Below are 19,421 nucleotides of genomic sequence, written 5' to 3'. Positions count from 1 at the left end.
ATCTGTTGCACAGCAGGCCTTACATATTTCCTTCATTGATAGTTACACAGAACACTGCTGGACAAACCTTTTGCTGACATATTCCTGCTTTCTCACTGTTTGTTAATGTATGGCATGCTTACATGTTCACATCCCACTTCAGGAAGTCAGTGCTACTTATATTCCTGTCTTGTAACATCCACAAATGTACAGAATATCAATGCACCACATTTAGAAGTCTGGATATGGGACAGAGATAGCAAGTAAACGCAAGGTTAAAGAAATAAGAAATGAGAATGCAATGCACTTGGATTAATGTATGGGGGTGTAGACTGAAAAACAATATTGTTGTTCCAGTGTTGCCAGAATTTACGAAATGCGTGGGTTAATGAGTACAGCATGAAAAGATTTAGATAAAAATATATCATTTGAAATGCTGCTTGTTATATTTCGTGGGAGCGTAATACTCAAAAAAAGGCTCTATGTTTATCTTCAGATAAATTAAAAGCAAGCAAATCCATTCTGAAAATGTTCTGTATGCAACCTACAGTATTCACACTCATTTCAAGTGTGGCATTTTTTTCTAATAAGAATTGATACCATACTATTTCTCTCACTTGAGGACCATTGAAACATTTTATTACACTATTAAATGCAAATATTACGATTTGTCCTCTAAAGTTAGACATTGTATATGATGCACATCATTATCAAGTTGTGTTAAAAATGTTCAATAAAACAAAACAAAAAACTGTAGGTTTGACTGAAATGACCACTTGGCAGACTGACAAATCATATCTGTGGAATTAGTTGTTGCTAGAATACAAAGACTGCATCTTCCCTGTATCATACAAGCAAAACATTTAGTTCTATACGCCAACTTAATTTACAGGCTTCCTGAGTTAAGTTTAGTGTTACAATAAACACTGCTTGATAAAATTACTGTACCATATCCAAAGCTGGATAGCAAGTAAAATAAAAATCAGTTTACTGCCCGTTGCAGAAGTAACGTCATGGCCAGTGTGTGATTTGCTAGTTTTGAGGAATGTCTATAGTTATATCCTGAATCGGATGCTCCTTAATCTGTTTTATCCACCTTCATATTTATTGGGTCACGTTCATGTTTATAGTGGTGCAATCGGCACCCTCATTTCTTATTAGATTTTTGTATAGGCATTTATCAATGATAATCAATGCATTGATGTTTTATTCTTCAAAAACATTATTTGTGTTAACAGAAGATCCAATAACTAAAAACAAAATGACACAACTTGCTTTCAGATTAGAACATTTCTCATTTAGAGTTTTTAACAACTGAAAATAATATGCTTGCTTCCGCTTCAGATGTACCTTTAACATTGAAATACTAATAAAAATACCATATTTTAACAGAAGCCATTTCTTTTGGAACTATGGTTGTTCATCACTGTTAACATTTTATGTCCAAAGCAAAACATTTTAATTAATCCCACAAATCCTGACTGATTTGACTACTGTACTAAGTCCAGCTTCTTTTTATATATAATAGCGCCATATAATCCAAACACAACATACTTTGAACCAAAAGGTAATCAGTAGATTTCATATTGGCATTCTTTTGAAATGGTTATACATAACATAAAGGTATTGTGTTCTTTTAACTTTTTAGTGCAAAAAAAATGCATATTCACCAGTGAACTCAACTCATTTTACACGGTATGTCCAACAGGAATGTAGGGGCCTAGTGTGTATCCTAGCAAAGCGAAACATGAGTGATCTCACATACAAGTATCAGTTGATGGTGTTCTGAGTTGGCATCAGGGTAGATGTTATTTACTTCTGAGCTTTCATGGCATCAGAGATGTTGGCTGTTTTCTGAACCGGCATGGCACACAAATGTTTCTGAGCTGAGCCCACCTTTCACAGCATCAGAGATGTTGTTTTCTGAGCCCGGGAATAACTTAGAGCAGCACAGATATACAACTACCTTGTGTACTTTCCTTGACCAAATTTGGTCTTATTTCTCCAGCATGATGCATGGTGTGAGACACAGCACATTAAAAGGTAACATTTGCGTTTCTTCTTCACTTTACCAATGTCTGCAGAAACCCAGATAAAAAGATGTTACATTACATTTAAGATATGAGTTTTGCTTAATTTTCACAGGCAGCAAAGCGCTACACCCACGCATCACAAGGTTTGTGGTTATAAGAAAAAGCCTACATGTTCTAATTGTATAGCGTGTTATGAGTTCCAAGACACTTGCCTAAAGTTATAGCATGTATATTAAAGTGGTTTTAGTACATAGGTTCAAAACAGCTTATTAAGCAGAAACAAAGGTTTTATCATCCCTCCGAGGTCACAGCTGCACTTTATGAAAAGCCAGTCACTCCAACATAGGTGAATTTGGGCCACGTGCCAAGCTAAGGAGATACAAGGTCAAGGAAGCAAGAGTTTTAAAATCCTTAGAGAGGAGAGGTTGTTGGTTTCAGCTTTGTTTTTTGCCTTAACAGAGCAACTCCGATTAAAGGCTTTGAGAAAAGTGCATGGAAGATGTTTGTGGTACCGGTTGCGGTTGATGAAATCGCAACAAAGCATTATTCCAACACTAAAGTGAGTGTTACTACCCCCCCCCCCCCCCAAATCAATCGTTACATTACTGAACGAGAAAGTTTATTTAAGTAAGAAACAGTAATCAGTAGCTGTGTTTGCTGTCCTGTGTATCGACTGATACAAGTATATACCAGAATCTAAACAAAGTGGAATTTTCTAAATCCGCTATTGAATTCTTACCATTTAGCACACTGTAATTCTAACATTTGATGGACAAAGATGCAAACTGGCAGTGAGTGGGTTTCCAGAAAGCCTACTAAACCTGACACCATAATTTACTGGTGATGTCACCATAGCTACTAGCTATTTCTTATATTTATAATATTTTAGTATTATAGTTTATAATATTTACATTTCTTCCTATTTTACAGCTATAAATGGAATAAAAGATTCACATGTAGTTTACAAATACATTATATAGAACAGTAATCCTGTTTTTATAATTTAAATAAAAATACAAATCTGTGTTGTTTATGTACACGTAGTTGATGCTGCTTATGATATATACAGTAAGTTTGCATTGCAGCAGCACCTTATTGTGGCCAATTAAAAGAACTGCAGCAGACTTGGGCAAAACAAAGCTTTAATTAACAGTCACCATTCCAGCTTGTTGTCAGGCACAGTCACATTTTACTACTTTAATACTACTTTTACTAATACAAATAATAATAACTTGAACTTACACACAACTTGTCAAGTGATCCTGGAGATTGGTTGTGCCTCTTTCAATAGAGCTTACGCTATACAATGCTTTGCTGTTGAGATAGCGAACGAAGAAATTCTGCCTCTGGATAACAGGAGAGGGAGAGGGATGGTGTTCAGTTTTCAAAATTAAAGTTATTAATGTTAGTGTTTCGTACATATTCTACCATAGCACTTCTCTTACAATGTCTTGTACACTAGGTATTCAATACATATTTTACTGAAGCATTACAACTGCTATAGTACCCCCCCTCCCCAGTGCTTTGGCATAATATACCCTGTTTTAATGCACTCAAGTACCGCAATATAGAGTTGCAACATAGAATGATTTGGTGGTGGATTTTATTTCAAAAGATCGAATTTTGTATGTGAGTGACATTTAATGTGGGGTTTTATAGTATTCACACATTGTCAAGCTATAATTGGTGAATGAAAGCATTTCAATACCATTTTGTTACTTTTGTGTGTGTGTGTATATATATATATATATATATATATATATATATATATATATATATATATATATATATATAATGTTCTTTTTTTATTACAGGAAAGTTGCCCTACTTATAGGATGGGTGCTATTTTTGTTCCTTGCCTACAAAGTTTCAAAAATAGACAGGGAATATCAGGAATACAACCCTTATGAGGTCCTAAGCTTAGACCCGGTGAGCCATTGTTTTTGATGTGTGGAAATGCATTCACTTGGCTTGTGTTTCTTGCGTGCAGTTAGAATGTCTGGCTAAATACTCAGAAGTAAAAGCTGGGAATGATAAGAATTTCAGTTAAGTTGCAATCAACCTATTTCACCTCCTGTGAGGCTATATTTGACCCATTGGTTTAAGTTTAATTTTTAAAATGTATGATACGCTAAATGTTCAATTTGTACCAGAGTTTTCCATTCTACAGCAAGTTTGAGAAAAGCATTTGAAGCAAACTACAACAAAGGAAATGGCTGCAGAACAATATGAAAGAAATATGGAATACCAAAATCCACATCCAGAGCAATAATCAAGAAGTGCCACAACAAATTAAACTGGAATGCTTGAAAGACGTGGACGTCCAGTTGAAAGAAAGAAAATTGCGGTAAAATCCAAGATTAACAGCCAAGGAATTAAAGAAAGATTTAGAAGAATTCATGAAAAAAACCATCTAAAATTTGCCAAAAAATATGAACAGGAATCTGAAGCATTCTTAAACCAAATTCTCTGGTCCAATGAGAATAAAACCGAACTTACCCCAGAAGTGGACCACAGTATGTTTAGAGAGAAAAAAAAAAAGAAAGCCTCCCATGAAGAAAACGTGGAGGTGGTTTGATCATGATATGAAAGTGTTTTAGCAGTTCAGTGACTGGAGATTCAAATTAGTACAACCATGAATTAAAGCATTCTACCAAGTACAATGATACCATTTGCTCGTAGGCTGATTGGCAGACAGTTCAGTCCAACACAACAACAGACCCAAAGCGTACAGCTAAATCAACTCTGGAATTCTTGGAAGAAAACGAGGAATAAAGTTCTGGAATGGCCTTCGCAATCACAAGATCTCAATCCAGTAGAAATGCTTTGGACTGATCTTAAAAAAATAAATATATAAAAAAATAAAATCTGTAGTCAAACATTGCTTATTCAATTTGTCTGAAATATACAAGACAGAATGGGCCCAGATTTCACCAAAAATATGTAACATACTGGTTATGAATTATCATAAACGTCTAAATATTGTAATAAAAGCAAAATCAGGACACACGAAAAACTAAAGCAGTGGTGCCAATATTTTTGTCATGAACACATGCTAAAATGCTTGTCCTTAATCTGTTGTAACTCCTGTAATTCTTTTGTTTTATGCTTATACACCACTCTTAACAATTGACATAACTGATATAGTCTGTAATTTTTCATCATAGAATCCAGATTAACTGTGGTACATTTTCTTGTAGGGAGCATCTGTCTCAGAAATTAAAAGGCAGTACCGACTACTGTCGCTCAGGTTCCATCCAGATAAGGGAGGAGATGAGGTGATGTTTATGAGAATTGCTAAAGCTCATGCAGCGTAAGTACGTTTTAACCTATTTCTTTTTCAGCCTGCTATTTCTTTAGTTTGTTGAAGATAGTTTGAGTGGATATATGCTGTAAAGCGAAATTAATGAAAGATTTGGGTTGATTAATTACTTTCTGCATTTTGTTGTAGCTTTAATTATCAATGACCAAAACAGTCAAATAAGGATACTAATTTGACTTTATATTACATGTGATGTTTGGTGTAATGTTTCTAAATGGATTTAAATATTTGCAGCATTATTGCCCATAAACTATTCATGAATAAATAAAGAAGCATATTCCTTTACACAAAGGTAAAACGTGTGACTCCTCTTGTTTACATATCAATCCTAGTAAAAGATTTGTTTCAACAGTTTAACAAATGAAGAGTCTCGAAATGAAGAGTCTACTGGCAAAAGTACGGCAACCCTGATGGTCCGCAAGGTAAACTGTGATACAGATCTTTCATACAGTCTGTACACAAGGGTATAATTCAGTCTAGTCCCTTTACCTACAGTAAGTGTCCTCACAGCAATATTTAGTCTTTACTAGTCTTTACAGTTATGTTCTGCTTCTACTCTCAGTATGATTAGTCATTCAGGGCAGGCTACGCATTTCTGTGAATGACATCCTTTGCAGTTTGGTTCTCCTGTGCTGAAATTCCAGTGAAAGTGAATGACAGATACTTGTAATGTACAGTACAACTTCTACCCCCTTTTTTAAACAATAAATGATTTACATTGATTTTGTGTTTTAAATAGCATTCTGTTTAATCTCCTAGCTACAAGTTTTGGTATTGCTTGGATTGTGGACCAGAAAAATTCCATGCTGGTAAGTTTCAAAAAAACAAAACAAAACAAAAAAGAAAAGTAGAACTGCGAGGCAGTTGTCGGCTTCCAAGCTCTACCATTTGGAGGTTCTGGCAAGCTGTAGCATCGCAGCACAAGTGTCAGCAACAGATCATTTTTACGGAGGAGTTTCAAATAAAAATACTGCATTAGTTCACGATGCTTTAACATAACACAATAGTAACAACGATCCTGTCTACACACTGTAAGGAGTTATAAGCTAATTTTACATTTAACCTTAAGGAGAGGTCAGTCACGATCAGGGTAATTTTTTAAAATATATGGATTCCTAAATGTGTTGTATAGTAACCATAACCCTATGTGCACTGTAGGGAGTTATAAGCTAGTTTTACATTTTACCTTTGAGAGGTCACAGGAAAGGTGATTTTTGGATAGAGCATATGTGGGTTCCTGTTTGTGTTCTATGGTAACCATTAATCTATGTACACTCTGTAAGGAGTTATAGCTAGTTTTACATTTGACCAAAGATTTTGAAAGGTTTTTAAATAAATTCATGAGATGGCCTTATTGGTTTAGCACAAACACCATTTTTGAAAAATGTAATTGTATTGACACAGGGATGATGTTTGTCAACTTTGGAGGTAATCAAATGAACAATTTTTCAACTGAAGCGGTTTTACATTTTATGAACAAAACGTAGGTCTGGTCACCATCTTCTTTTACAAAAGAACACCATTTTGCCATATATTAATTCCATTGTCCTGATGCCTACCAAGTTAAGAATTAGTTAAGCAGTTTGCAAACAGAAGCAGTTTCATGTTTGTGGCACATTTTGGTGAATTTGGTGGCAGCCATTTTGATAGTAAAATTTATTTCAGCAACTTCTGCTTCACAAACTTGAAGCAGGTTTGGTTGCTGATGTATTTGAAGTTTCAGATCAATTGGTTCACCAGTTCCGAAGAAGATTTTGAAAAGCCTTTCCCAAAAATGCGTCAGGCCGCCATCTTGGTTGACGCAGCAGCGCATATATATATATATTTTTTTGCATCTGAACTGTAGTCTACACGGGATGCTACCAAGTTTCATGTTGATTGGTTACAAAGCATGCAAACAGGAGCAGTTTAAAGTTTTGAGAGGAAAAACGACAATGATAATAATAATAAAAAGACCTTTACAATAACAGTAGGCTTCCCAAGCCAACTTGGAAGCCTAAAAACAACAACATACTTCAAATATAAGGTAAACATTTCCTCTTCTAAAAGTTTACTCACAGTGAAAACTAGTTCAAAACAGTCTGCCATATTGTTCTTGAAAAGATGTTGTTGAAAGAAATGTATTCTAATCCCTTATTTTATTTTAATTTTTTTTTTTCAGGTCTTGCTTGTGTACGGACTAGCTTTTATGGTTATTCTTCCTGTTGTTGTGGTAAGTACTGATATTTCAATTGACATTTAAATGGGACCCTACATTGTGTTTCATGTTTTATTGTCATAAACTTTTTAGTATACGCTTTTTAATTATCTCAGTGGTGATAGTTCCTCCTTTTTTAGATTAAAAGGTCCATTGGGTAATTTCATTGTGTAATGGCCTGTTTTGGCACTTTTAACTTGTTTCCCACATTTTCTAGGGTACTTGGTGGTATCGTTCAATACGCTACAGTGGAGACCAAATTCTTATTAACACAACACAGCTCTTCATGCACTTTTTGTATAAAACTCCAAACATGAACATGAAACGTAAGTACCCCTTTCTAAAATGATTACATTTTACAAGTTGAAATGCTGTGTGATTGCAAAGAATAAATATTGATCTGGACAGCCTGGAATATATGCATGAGTGCACACATGTTAATTTCTAAGAGTCTTGCTCACACATGGCTATGCAAACCATTATTTACTACTTTTGCAAAAAAAAAAAAAAAAAGGATACAAATATATAGTGCAGATCTGTAATAAAAACACTGACTTAATATCCCTTTTCAGATGTGACTTCTTACGGTTTTTGTGTTTTTTGTCTAATAAATTTAATTAGAATTTTTTTGTGCAGGCCTGGGAATGGTTCTGACAGCGGCTTTTGAATTTGACCCACGCAGTAACAAGGAGGCAACAATTAGACCAACAGATAACATTGAAGTTCCTGAGGTAACCTAAATTCTTTGTATACTGTAAGATCATTTTATATCAAGGGAACTTGACTTTTCAGCCGACAACAGATGGGTGTTAACTGGATTTATTAACATTCAGCTCATTTGGGACCTTGGAAATATCAATCTAAAGAAGAAGGAGCCTCCATTTTGCTACCCATACAGTCTAAAGGCCAGAGTCCTCATGCTTTCCCATCTTGCCAGAATGGAGGTGTGGGAGGATATAAAAGAAGGTAGTTCCACCTTTAAAGATCCTAGTTTTTTTTTGTCTTGTAAAACTGTAAAACACTCCGTGGTAGTATGTAGAAATACCAAGTACATTTCTTTTATTATTACTAGATTGTGTTTTCTGTATATTCTGGGTTTATTTAAAATAATTTTAGTTTGAGGTTTTTGATGAAATTGTTGTATTTTCACCAGATGTTACTGTGAAGGCATTATTAGTATGTTCCGGTGCCTTTTTAAAAATATTTTTTTATATACCGGTATATATAAATAGAGAGATACAGTCACTACCGCTTAGACATAACCTGATATTCAAAATGTTCCCCAATCACCGTACAGTAATCAAAACAAACAAGCGTGTATGTGGTTAAAATATTTATTAAGAAACTCATTACACTAATTAAAACCTATGAATGTAATAAGTACAGTAATCTGTCAAGCTTTTTTGCTGCCTTTTTATTGAAATCTATGTGAATGGCAAAGTAACAAGGTGAAATCAGCTGATTTTGGATTAGTAAGAGCGATTACTACAGTATAAAGCAGTGCGTTTATTATTTAAATCTATGTGAATGGCACATAACGAGATCTGAGCAGCTGAGTTTGCCCAAATATATGGCATGCTTAACACATTATAAACTCTGCATTTTGTTGTGAAATCGATGGAAAGGGCAAACAGCAAACACTATTTGTCCGATATAAAAGGCTGCCCGAAATAATCCTGTACAGTGTAAGTGGTGGCGACTGTACCGGATTCTGCCGAGGCAACGCCCCAGTTTGAATGATCACCCACCCCAACTTTAAGCTGAAAGTCAAATTTTCACCCATTAATTTATGGTTTTGAAGAGAAATATTGCACCATTTTTTTGTATTGAACATTTTAATACTATAGTGCTACTTTGGATGTTGAGTTATTATTTCGTGCTGTGTTTTCACACTGGACACTGGCAATTTCTTACTTGCAAAGAATATGAAAAGCCTTTTATTTTAGCAGACCGAAAAATGTCACTTTATTTATTTATTTCAATGTACTGACTTTTTTTATTTTGGCGGTGTTCACCTGAAGCTTTAAAGTTTAATTTTCTTTTGTGAAAAGATTTGAAATGACAAAACAGTGGACATACTGCAGCAGCTTTGAATTGTCAATAAATTTGTTACTGCACTTGATTCTTTATCGTGACTGTGTGCTGTGCTCTACCTTTGAATTTTAAGCATGCCTAATTGTAAACGTAGTCTATCTACCTAATGTTAAAAATACCCCCTCTGCAATAATGTCTGTAATTTCATCCCTGCCTCAGTCAACGCGCCCCCACAGAATTTTACCTTAATGACAACTTTATGCCCCCTGGGCAGAATCCAGTATATATCTTAGTGCAGTCTTTTTTTTTTTTTTTTTTTTTAAGGTAGGAACATTTAATTTATTCTATTTAATCTTACTAATGCCAGGACAAGACCAGATTTTATTCTATAACAGTCACATCTACACAATTTTGAAACTTACTGCTGGCCCCAACTATTGCAGCTGTGATTTATTTGTAAGCTCAATAGATCGGCACCAGTGATCAGTTCAAGTCCCATTGTTGGCTGTTTTTCTGTTTTCATACTTTGAATGGGGTGTAATGAGACACGGCTCTACATATCAGTAATACAATCTGTGCATACGATCTGTTGTGTTTAATATTCTTATCTTTTCTGGTGTTTAGATCAACAGTTTGTTGTGAGAAAGAGCCCTGCACTGCTACAAGAAATGGTTAATGTCGGCTGTCAGCTTACTATGATGGCAAATAGCCGTGGGGGTAAGGATTGATCTTTAGTCTTCAGAACCAAAATGTGGTATTGTTGCACATAGAAAAAAACAACAAAAAATGCATCCACCAAGCGATGCTGCCTGTCCAGTGATAATGCTACATTCTTCTGCCATTTTTGTTTTTAATATCTTGATGATTGAACCCTGTCTTGAGACAAATCCCTTACTTGAGATATTTGCCATTCGTTTCATGCCTCCATTTGCCAAACGTTTATTCCACAACCTCATTGCAAAGTGCATTTATAACCACCCTGTATTGATTGGATTAACTAGAGGGATTATAAAAACCTGTGCAATATTTCAAACACGTTTTTTTTTGTTTAATGTAGGTTTTTCTGCTCCTCGCTTGGTGTCCATTGAGAACCATATGAAACTCTCCCAGATGATCGTGCAAGGCCTGCAAGAGTCCAGATCTCCATTGCTGCAGCTCCCATACTTTGAAGAAGAGCATCTGATATACTGTGTTTCTAAAAAAGTAAGAAAACAATAATGAATTTTATTACCTCTTCCTATTTAATCAAATTACCTGCCTTTAGGGAGTTGGTGATTGGTCACGACAAACAGCGGTTTAACTCGGTTTGATTGATTTAAAATACTTTGATTAAAGAAATCCAAATGAGCATAACCTGTAAAACTGAACCGAACTAAATGTAAACAGTTTTATTCATTCTCTTAACAGAAATAAGTCTACTCATTGCACCTTCATTTTTATGTGTTTTCTTCCCCCACAGTACAAAGTGAGAAGCCTCCAGGACTTGGTTAGTTTGAAAGACTCTGACCGACGGAATATGCTTCGCTTCTTCGGGGAGGAGAAATATGATGAAGTTATGGCAGTTGTTGGAAGTTTTCCCCTCGTTACAATTGATATAAAGCTACAAGGTATGTACATTAAGAGAGAGAAGGCCTAAAAATTATAAATAAGCTTAGAAAACAATTCTGGAGAAAAAAAAGAAAGTTATGTTTGCATTGATGTTTGATAAGGTGGATAAAAACCTAAAAAAATCTTTGGGCTTGTTGGTTTGGCAGATTGGCAGACATTGCTAGCTAGTAATAGTAATGGTGTATTTTGGTTAAACATTCTCAAGTGGAAAGCATGCTTTTCCTGCTTGCTTGTAAGTATAGGATTCAGTTTACTTGAAATCTTTCAATATTTCGTGTTTTAAAGAGTAAGTAGTGGGGTTCTGAAAACTGTAGCTTACACATCCTCACATGTAGCTACAGCTGTTTAAATAACGTACTTATTTCTTTTCATTGTTAACATCTTGCCAACTTTTTACACTTATAACATTATTTAATTTGGCTGCACTATCCTGAGCAACATCAGTGTATTATTTAAATATCATTGAAGTAAACAAGAATAATCCTAAATTTATATTTGAGTCTATAGCTACACCAAATTTTAAGTCATTCTTGTACAAATGCACACAACAGTAATAAAAACACCAAGTGCAACGCCTAATTGATAGCACTCATCAGTCAACAATTCATGCCTTTTTTAGATAATGACACAAACTGTTTCATTCCAGTTAATGATGCAAAACGTATTTGTCCTGTTGTAAACTATATGCATGTGTTTAAATGTAAAGAATGATAAATGTACAGTATTAAAACACTGCTCTTTAATTCACAGTTAGTTTTCTTTATTTTTTTCTCATTTGTACTGTGCTGTCGTAGGCAAACGTGAAACTCGGTTTATATCATGACCCGCTTTATAGCACTAATTATGCCTTCACGGCAATCATGATATATAGCTGGTTCATGTGTATGTAGGCTGATGGAGTAAAAAAAAAATAGAAAAATAAATAAATATCACAGGAGAATGTGTAGCAGTGGAATGTTCCATTGCTGGAAAGGGTACGTCTAAATCTACCGTTTGGAAAAATTACGACGTTGTATTCAGTGATAGTAAAAGTCCACGTGGCTTTGTACAATGCAATTCTCTCAAAGTATTACTGAAATATGACAGCAAAAAGATGGGAAATTCATCTCTGCAGCGGCACACTGAAAAGTTATGTATTTGTCCTGTAGCTTTTAAAAGCCATAGTTGTGGTATATTTGTTGTTGAATGTTAATTTAGCGGATATTTTTCGTAACAAAGTTTTGAAGAAGCCTGTTGTCATCTTTTAAATCATGCAGTGTTGGATTATTAGGAAAGGAAGTAAATGAGATAGGATTGAGAATGATTTTTTTTTCTTTCTTTATGTATGTTTTAACTGGAAACCAGGAATTCTGTACACCTGAAGTTACTTCGTTACAATAGCGTATGTTAGGAATATATAGTGATGCACAATGAAAACACAACAGTCTAACTTTTACATCAGTAGATCATTGGGCACATCCCTAATGTTATTTACATTTAAAATAATGGGCAGATAGGTTTGTTGATTGTTTGTTTGAGTAGTATTGTTCCTTGGGGTAACAAAATACTGAGCCCAAGTCATGTGATTTCATAAAAACACCAGATGCTCAGTGTTTGGTATTTGAATGAACATTTTTGGGTTAAAATTGCAAAAATGAATTGATTTAAGAATCTGTATAAATAGTCATTCGAAAAGACATGATTTTAATTAACGCAAGAACATCGAAAGATACGACCATGCCCCACTTGAGTAATGAAGATCGCCTAGTTGCTGTCGGCATGATTGAAGGTGGTCTGTCTGTGAGAGAAGTTGCCCTGAGAATTGTTCTGCTTCAACAATCAGCAGACTAGTCCAGAGAAACCAGGAAACCGGCTCTGTGAGGGACAGGCCACGTCCTGGAAGGCAGAGGGTCACCACACCCGACTGATCCATCTGTGTAATCGTTTTCAGACTGCAGTGGCTACAGCACGAGAAATTCCAGGAAGAAATAACCCACAAATCTGCAGAATGACTGTAGCTCGCCGTCTGCATGAAAATGATTTGCATGCTTGGAGGACGTTCAGGGGTAACATGTTGACAGATGAGAGATGAAATCGGTGTCTTCTTTGGGCCAGAGAACATCTGAGGTGGCGGCAGAGAGAGGTGGAGTGTTTTATTCACAGATGAATGCCGTTTTGCCCTTGACAGACCTGACAGAGGACAACGTGTGTAGAGACATCGTGATGAGCGTTATGATGACTGTTGTGTTGTTCAGGAAAACAATGTCGAGATCTTGCCGTGGTCAGTTTTTTCTCCTGACCCAAGTCCAATAGAACATCTGTGGGACCAAATCGCCAGTGCCATCCACAGGAGACAACTGCGACCAGCCAACCTTCACCAGCTGGCAGCAGCTGCACAGGAAGAGTGGTGGAACATCCACAGCAGTCTATCCAGAGGCTGATCAGGTCTATGCGTCAACACTGCCAGGATTGTGTTAATGCTCAGGCAGGTCATACCTGATACTAACTTTGTAATGTTTTCATATTGACAGTGTGTGACATTTCATGCTGAAAACTTATCATTATTCTTTGATCTGTATTTCTGTTCACATTTTCTGTGATTTTGTTTATCTGTGTTTAAAATATTTGATTAAATCCATTAGACCAGAGTGTTTTGGTTCTTTTGTGCATCAGTGTATTTGTGGAGATGGTCAGGTCGGTTATGCAAATATTTCATAGGTCTCGGGCTCGGGTTGGGGTTGGATTCAGATTAGGTTTTAAATTTAGGCCCAAGCAGACCTCTACCGAGACAGAATTTTTAGAGTGGTTCGTGATGTGTTGTTATCCTCTGACACAGACACACATTTGATTCTTATACTATTAGATTAAAGTGCTGCATTTGACACTTGATCATTCTGTTTTAATTGATTGCCTTGAAAATCTGGTAGGACTGTCAGGTTGTGTTATGCCTTGGTTTCGATCCTTTCTCTTCAACAGGTCGCAATTTGTTTTTGTCAAAGGTTACATGCTGGGTCCCACAGGGCTCAATTCTTGGCCCAACTCTGTTTTCTTTGTATATGTTGCTAATGGGCAATATTATGCGTAGGGTTAATTTCACCGTGTAACAAATGTTTTATTTTTTTTTGTTCCTGGGTAGTAAGTGTTATTTCCTAATTGCTTATGCCTCAAAAGTATAGAAAATGGCTGCTATTCCCCACAAACTTTGCTTTTGTGACCAGGACATTGATATTTCAAAATATCACTATTTCCAATGGGAAAATGGGCAAATGTGTGTCTTTTTGTTCACATAAAGTCCGAAAAAAACAACAAATACATGTTAATTTGGATTCATATGTTGTTTTTTTCTAACTTTATGTGAACGAAAAGACACACATCTGCCCGTTTTCCCATTGGAAATAGTAATATTTTGAAATATCACTGTCCTGGTCACAAAAGCAAAGTCTGTGGGGAATAATAGCCATTTTCTATACTTTTGAGGCATAAGCAATTAGGAAATAACATTTACTACCCAGGAACAAAAATTGTGTTACATAGTGTTTTCATTGTTACGCTGATGATACACAGCTATATTTATCCCAAAAAGAGGGTGACACCTCAGCTGTAAATATTTTGAGTCTTGAGTCTTGCTTACATAAAAGAAACATTGGTGCTTGAAAGCTTTTTAAGGCTAAACTCAGATAAAATAAAAGTGATGATTCTGGGATCTGAGAAGCAACAAAGTAATATGTCTGATTTGCTCCTTGGTGGTTTCTCTTGTGAACTTGCAGACAAAATGAAAAATGTGGGTGTGATCTTCGACCCAAATCTTTCTTTTGAGACACTCATCAGGAATATTATTCAAATGTATTTTATCATCTAAGAAATATAGCCAAATTGATAAGTATTCTTTCCCACTCAGATACTGAGAGATTGATGCATGCTTTTGTATCTTCTAGAATTGATTATTGTAATGCCCTATTCTCTGGTAGTCATAGCCATGTTATATCCGACTGCAACTTTATACAAAATGCTGCAGCTAGAATTTTAACCGGGACTAAGAGACAAGATCACATTACTCCTGCGCTAGCATCTCTACACTGGCTTCTGGTACTATTCAGGATAGATTTTAAGGTGTTGCTTTTAACTTAAGGCATTAAATGGCCTTGCACCATCATATTTAAGTTATCTTCTAATACCTAGACACCCACTCAGATCACAGAATGCCAGGTTGCTTACTGTCCCACAAATAACAAAAAAAAACACAGATGGTATAGCATGCAGTTATAGGGCACCAAAACTCTGGCATGATCTGCCTAGCTCTGTAAGAGAAGCATCAAGTACCACATGTTACTGCTTTTAAAACAAGATTAAAAACATTCTTTTATAATGTAGCATTTTTATGATACAATGATGCTGCTTTTATTCTCTGCCTTGTTTTACTATTCTGTGTTTCTCTTCTTGCTTTTCTTGCATTCTTTTATTAATATTTGTCAATGTTTTATTCATGTGAAGCACTTTGCAGCATTATTATTATTATTATTTATTATTATTATTATTATTATAAAGCTCTTTTCAAAGTGTCCGCTCTAGTGCACATATTGTGTAAAGGTTTGTGGCAAAGTGGTTGGTAAGGGGAAAAGGTGTAGCGGTGATGCGATGCAGGAGTGATGAACAGACAACAGTGATTCAGTGAACAAGTGTTTATTTGTGCTGTTTCCAGGTCTGGCGACCGTCAAATAATAAATCCCCGGCAGTACACAACAATGTGTAAAGCGTGGGGATGGTGAAGAACACAGTACAGTCTCACACACAAACAAAGGCACGGTCACCAGTCCTGGGTGATATTCAAACGTGCAGGTGCTCTGTGCAGTGGTGCTCCGGATAGTGCTTTACGTGGCGACAGCTCCGGAGGTGTGCGTTAACTGTCTATTGGTGCGAAAAAGACAGACAATTATAAACAAACAAAGACAACACACAACATGTAATACGCTCTGAGAGCTCCTCTCTCAGTCCTTCTCTCCTCAGTTTCCCAAACGAAGGAAAAGATCAGCGTTACCCTGGCCCCTATATGTAATCCCGCATGATATCGAGGTAAACGGTTGCAACTGCCTTATTACTTGCAGCTGCCTCTCGTTTACCTTTAAAATCAATACGGTCTTACAACAGAGTCTCGCTTCTTTCCAGGCTGACCCACTTCCCTGACGAACTGTCAGGCCAGCCCTTCCAGATACTTCTCCTCTCGTTCTTTAGCGCCCTCACAGGTCGGGAGGAAGATTCATCACCAGAACTCATGTTTCCGTCACAGGGTTATTGCCCACATTGTCAAACGGATAACTATCCATGATCTGGTACTAAAGAGAAAAGCCAGAGCACTTATGTTATTAAAAAGAATCACAGTGATTTAGAGGACAGATCTTAAACCCCAGTGCACTAAATCGGACATTTTGAAAAGGGCTTTGAAACACTTTAAAGTTATAAGTGTAAAAAGTTGTCAGGATGTTAACAATGAAAAAGTTAACAACATTTAAAAAGTTGTAACAACACACAGGGATGTATAACGCTATATTATTCAGCACCCCGCTACTTACTCTTTAAGTGGAATCAGGGGTATTTAAGCATTTTTAAGCAGTATCTGTAATGTTGTTCCAAAAAAAAAAAAAAACACTTTAAAACAAGTAAATACTGCAAACAGTTAAGTCACTGCTGTTGTATGTCAGCTTTTTCAGCATGTTATAACATTTTAAAGCATTTAATTGTATAATTTATTCTTTCATATATTGAGATGGGGAAAACCCTTAATTGAAGAGTTGTTTGTTTTTTGGTTTTTTTTTTTTGCAGTGCTAGACGATGAGGACAGCAATAACGTTACAGCAGGGTCAATTGTTACAGTCACTGTCACCCTAACAAGGAAAAGAATGCTGGTAATTTGGAAGGAGATTTTCATAGCTGGAAGATGTGTGATAACCAAAAGCTTAAAATAATATGTCTTGAACCTTTGTTTATCCAAAGTGAATCGCTCTCCTTGTAGAGGTGTACATTTGTATGCGACTTTGATTATTCATTGAATGAATTATAAACCGATTCATTGAAAGTTTCCTGATCCTTTCACACTACATTATATCTTTCAATTTACTCTTCAGATACAAATAGTAAATTGAACATTTAGCGTTCCGCTACAGGATTAATAGGTGAAATGAGAATTTGCTTGAGAATGGAATATAGTTCAGTTTAGCACATGGTTGAAACAAAGAGTTAGAATGGCAGAGCCCATCCCTGAGTAAAATCAGCTTTCCACTCTGAACTGCACTAAAAACTGTTTCTTTGGCACATTTACAATAGAAATCCCCTCAAACTATTTTACTGCAGGCCGGACTATGTTCAGAGTAAAATAGTAAGCTCTTGTGATGAAGTAAAAAAGAAAAAACTTTTCTCCATTTCTTATTTTAAAGGACTTCTTTGAAAAGGAGTCGGAACAAGTGTGTGCACCAGAGAATCTTAATACAGAAGAGGGGGTAGGTTTATATAGTAATTTCCTTTATATTATGGAAATGACTAGTTTTTCTGTCTACACAATTTATTACACATAACAAACCTGATCATTCAACCTAGCATTGGTTTTAAATAGTTGTACAACATTGCTGAATTTAAATTTATTAAAGCTTTTTCATGTAAGGTCTTTTTGCACATTAACAATAACCTCATATACTGGCCACAGTACAGTAATTCTTCAGAATATAAATTCTTTGTAGAGACCAGTTTTATCTAATACAGTAGGTGAACGTTTTTAGCCTTGCTGTTACAAAATTAGACTTTCTAGTGCATAGACTACAGTATTAAAAATATCACTAGAATACGTTGTCCAAGTTTTAAGGCCGCCACAAGGGCACGATGCGACAAGCAAGTCTGGGCAGTGCTGCCACAGAATTATAGAACCTATACTTCTGATAAGAATCTTTCACACCCCAGGTGACATGGCTGGCAACACCAGGCAGCACTGGTGCGATGCTAAAAAGTAAATAAATAAATAAAATAGGAATGAATCATATTTTTATGTTGCACGACAAAAGGGAACTGAGCAATTACAGCTCTCCATCTAAGCATGTGTTCTGCCAGAAAGTAATAGAATCTAAAAATGATGTTTTATTTCAAATTAGCTTGAGCTATATTTACATTTTTTTATCACAACTTTTTATTTTTTTTATTTTACTATGATTGTCGTTGATTTGAGTGTTTAGGTTTTTGAATTATGAATTACAAAAACAAGGAGGCGAATTTCATGGAGTATGTTGCCAAACAAGTGGATCTACAGATATCGATTAAAATATATATTTGTAATGAAGTTTAATCATTCATTATAGTTGAAGATGCTTGTTATAGTACCAAGATACTTAATGTTAATAAATAAATAAATAAATAATGAAACAGGTTGTGTAAAATGTTACTCTGTATCATGATAAATGAAATATTAATATTGAAGCTGAGAAATCCAGCAGTAAATAAGATTATCTGTAGTTACACATGCCTTGCTTCAGGGGCTTGGCAAGCTTAAAGGTGGCATGTAAACACTCAAGATACGCGCCATGTGATTTATTATTATTCCTTATTTATAGTTTGACACTGTTAGCTGAATTTTTCTGTGACCAATGTTTGTGTTTCAGCAAGGAGACGTTGGCAAAAACAAAAGCAAGGTATGGCAGAATAAGAACAAAGCTGCCAAAAAGCAGTTGGTTAAAGCGTGGTGCTTGTAATGTGAAGGTTGTGGGTTCGATCCCTGTATGGGCCATGACTTCACTTCTTTAAATAAACCACATAAGGTAGTAAAATGGTTTAATAGATCAATTAAAAAAAATATTCAGCGAAAAAAGGCACTTTACAGAGCATTAAAAAAGGACCAAAAAGAAAGTATGCAGAAAGAGTACACAGAACTGCAAACGCAAGTCAAAAAGGAAGTTAGAAAGGCCAAGAGAGAAATAGAAATAAACATTGCTAAGGGAGCTAAAACCAATTCCAAAATGTTTTTCCAATTAACAGCAAGAGAACATTCAAAGAGGAGATTAAATGTTTAAGAGATACAAATGGCAAAATCGTAGAGGAAGAAAAAAAATAGCAAATATGTTAAATTATTACTTTTCACAAGTTTTTACAAAGGAAGATACTGACAACATGCCCCACATGTCATCCAGTTCCTATCCAGTTTTAAATAACTTTAGCATAACTGAGGCAGAAGTGTTAAAGGGACTAGGAGCTCTTAAAATAAACAAATCCCCTGGGCCGGATGAGCTCTTAAAAT

General features: G+C 35.6%; 1 pseudogene; it reads left to right on the top strand.

Annotated features, from left to right (window-relative positions):
* LOC121317717 overlaps positions 1-19,421 on the top strand; it is a 28,434-nt pseudogene that overhangs the window by 1,313 nt on the left and 7,700 nt on the right.

Source organism: Polyodon spathula, chromosome 6 (assembly GCF_017654505.1).
Source record: "Polyodon spathula isolate WHYD16114869_AA chromosome 6, ASM1765450v1, whole genome shotgun sequence".
Taxonomy (NCBI): Eukaryota; Metazoa; Chordata; class Actinopteri; order Acipenseriformes; family Polyodontidae; genus Polyodon; species Polyodon spathula.
The sequence above is the reverse complement of the archived record's forward strand: the minus strand, read 5'-3'. Positions and strand labels throughout refer to the sequence as shown.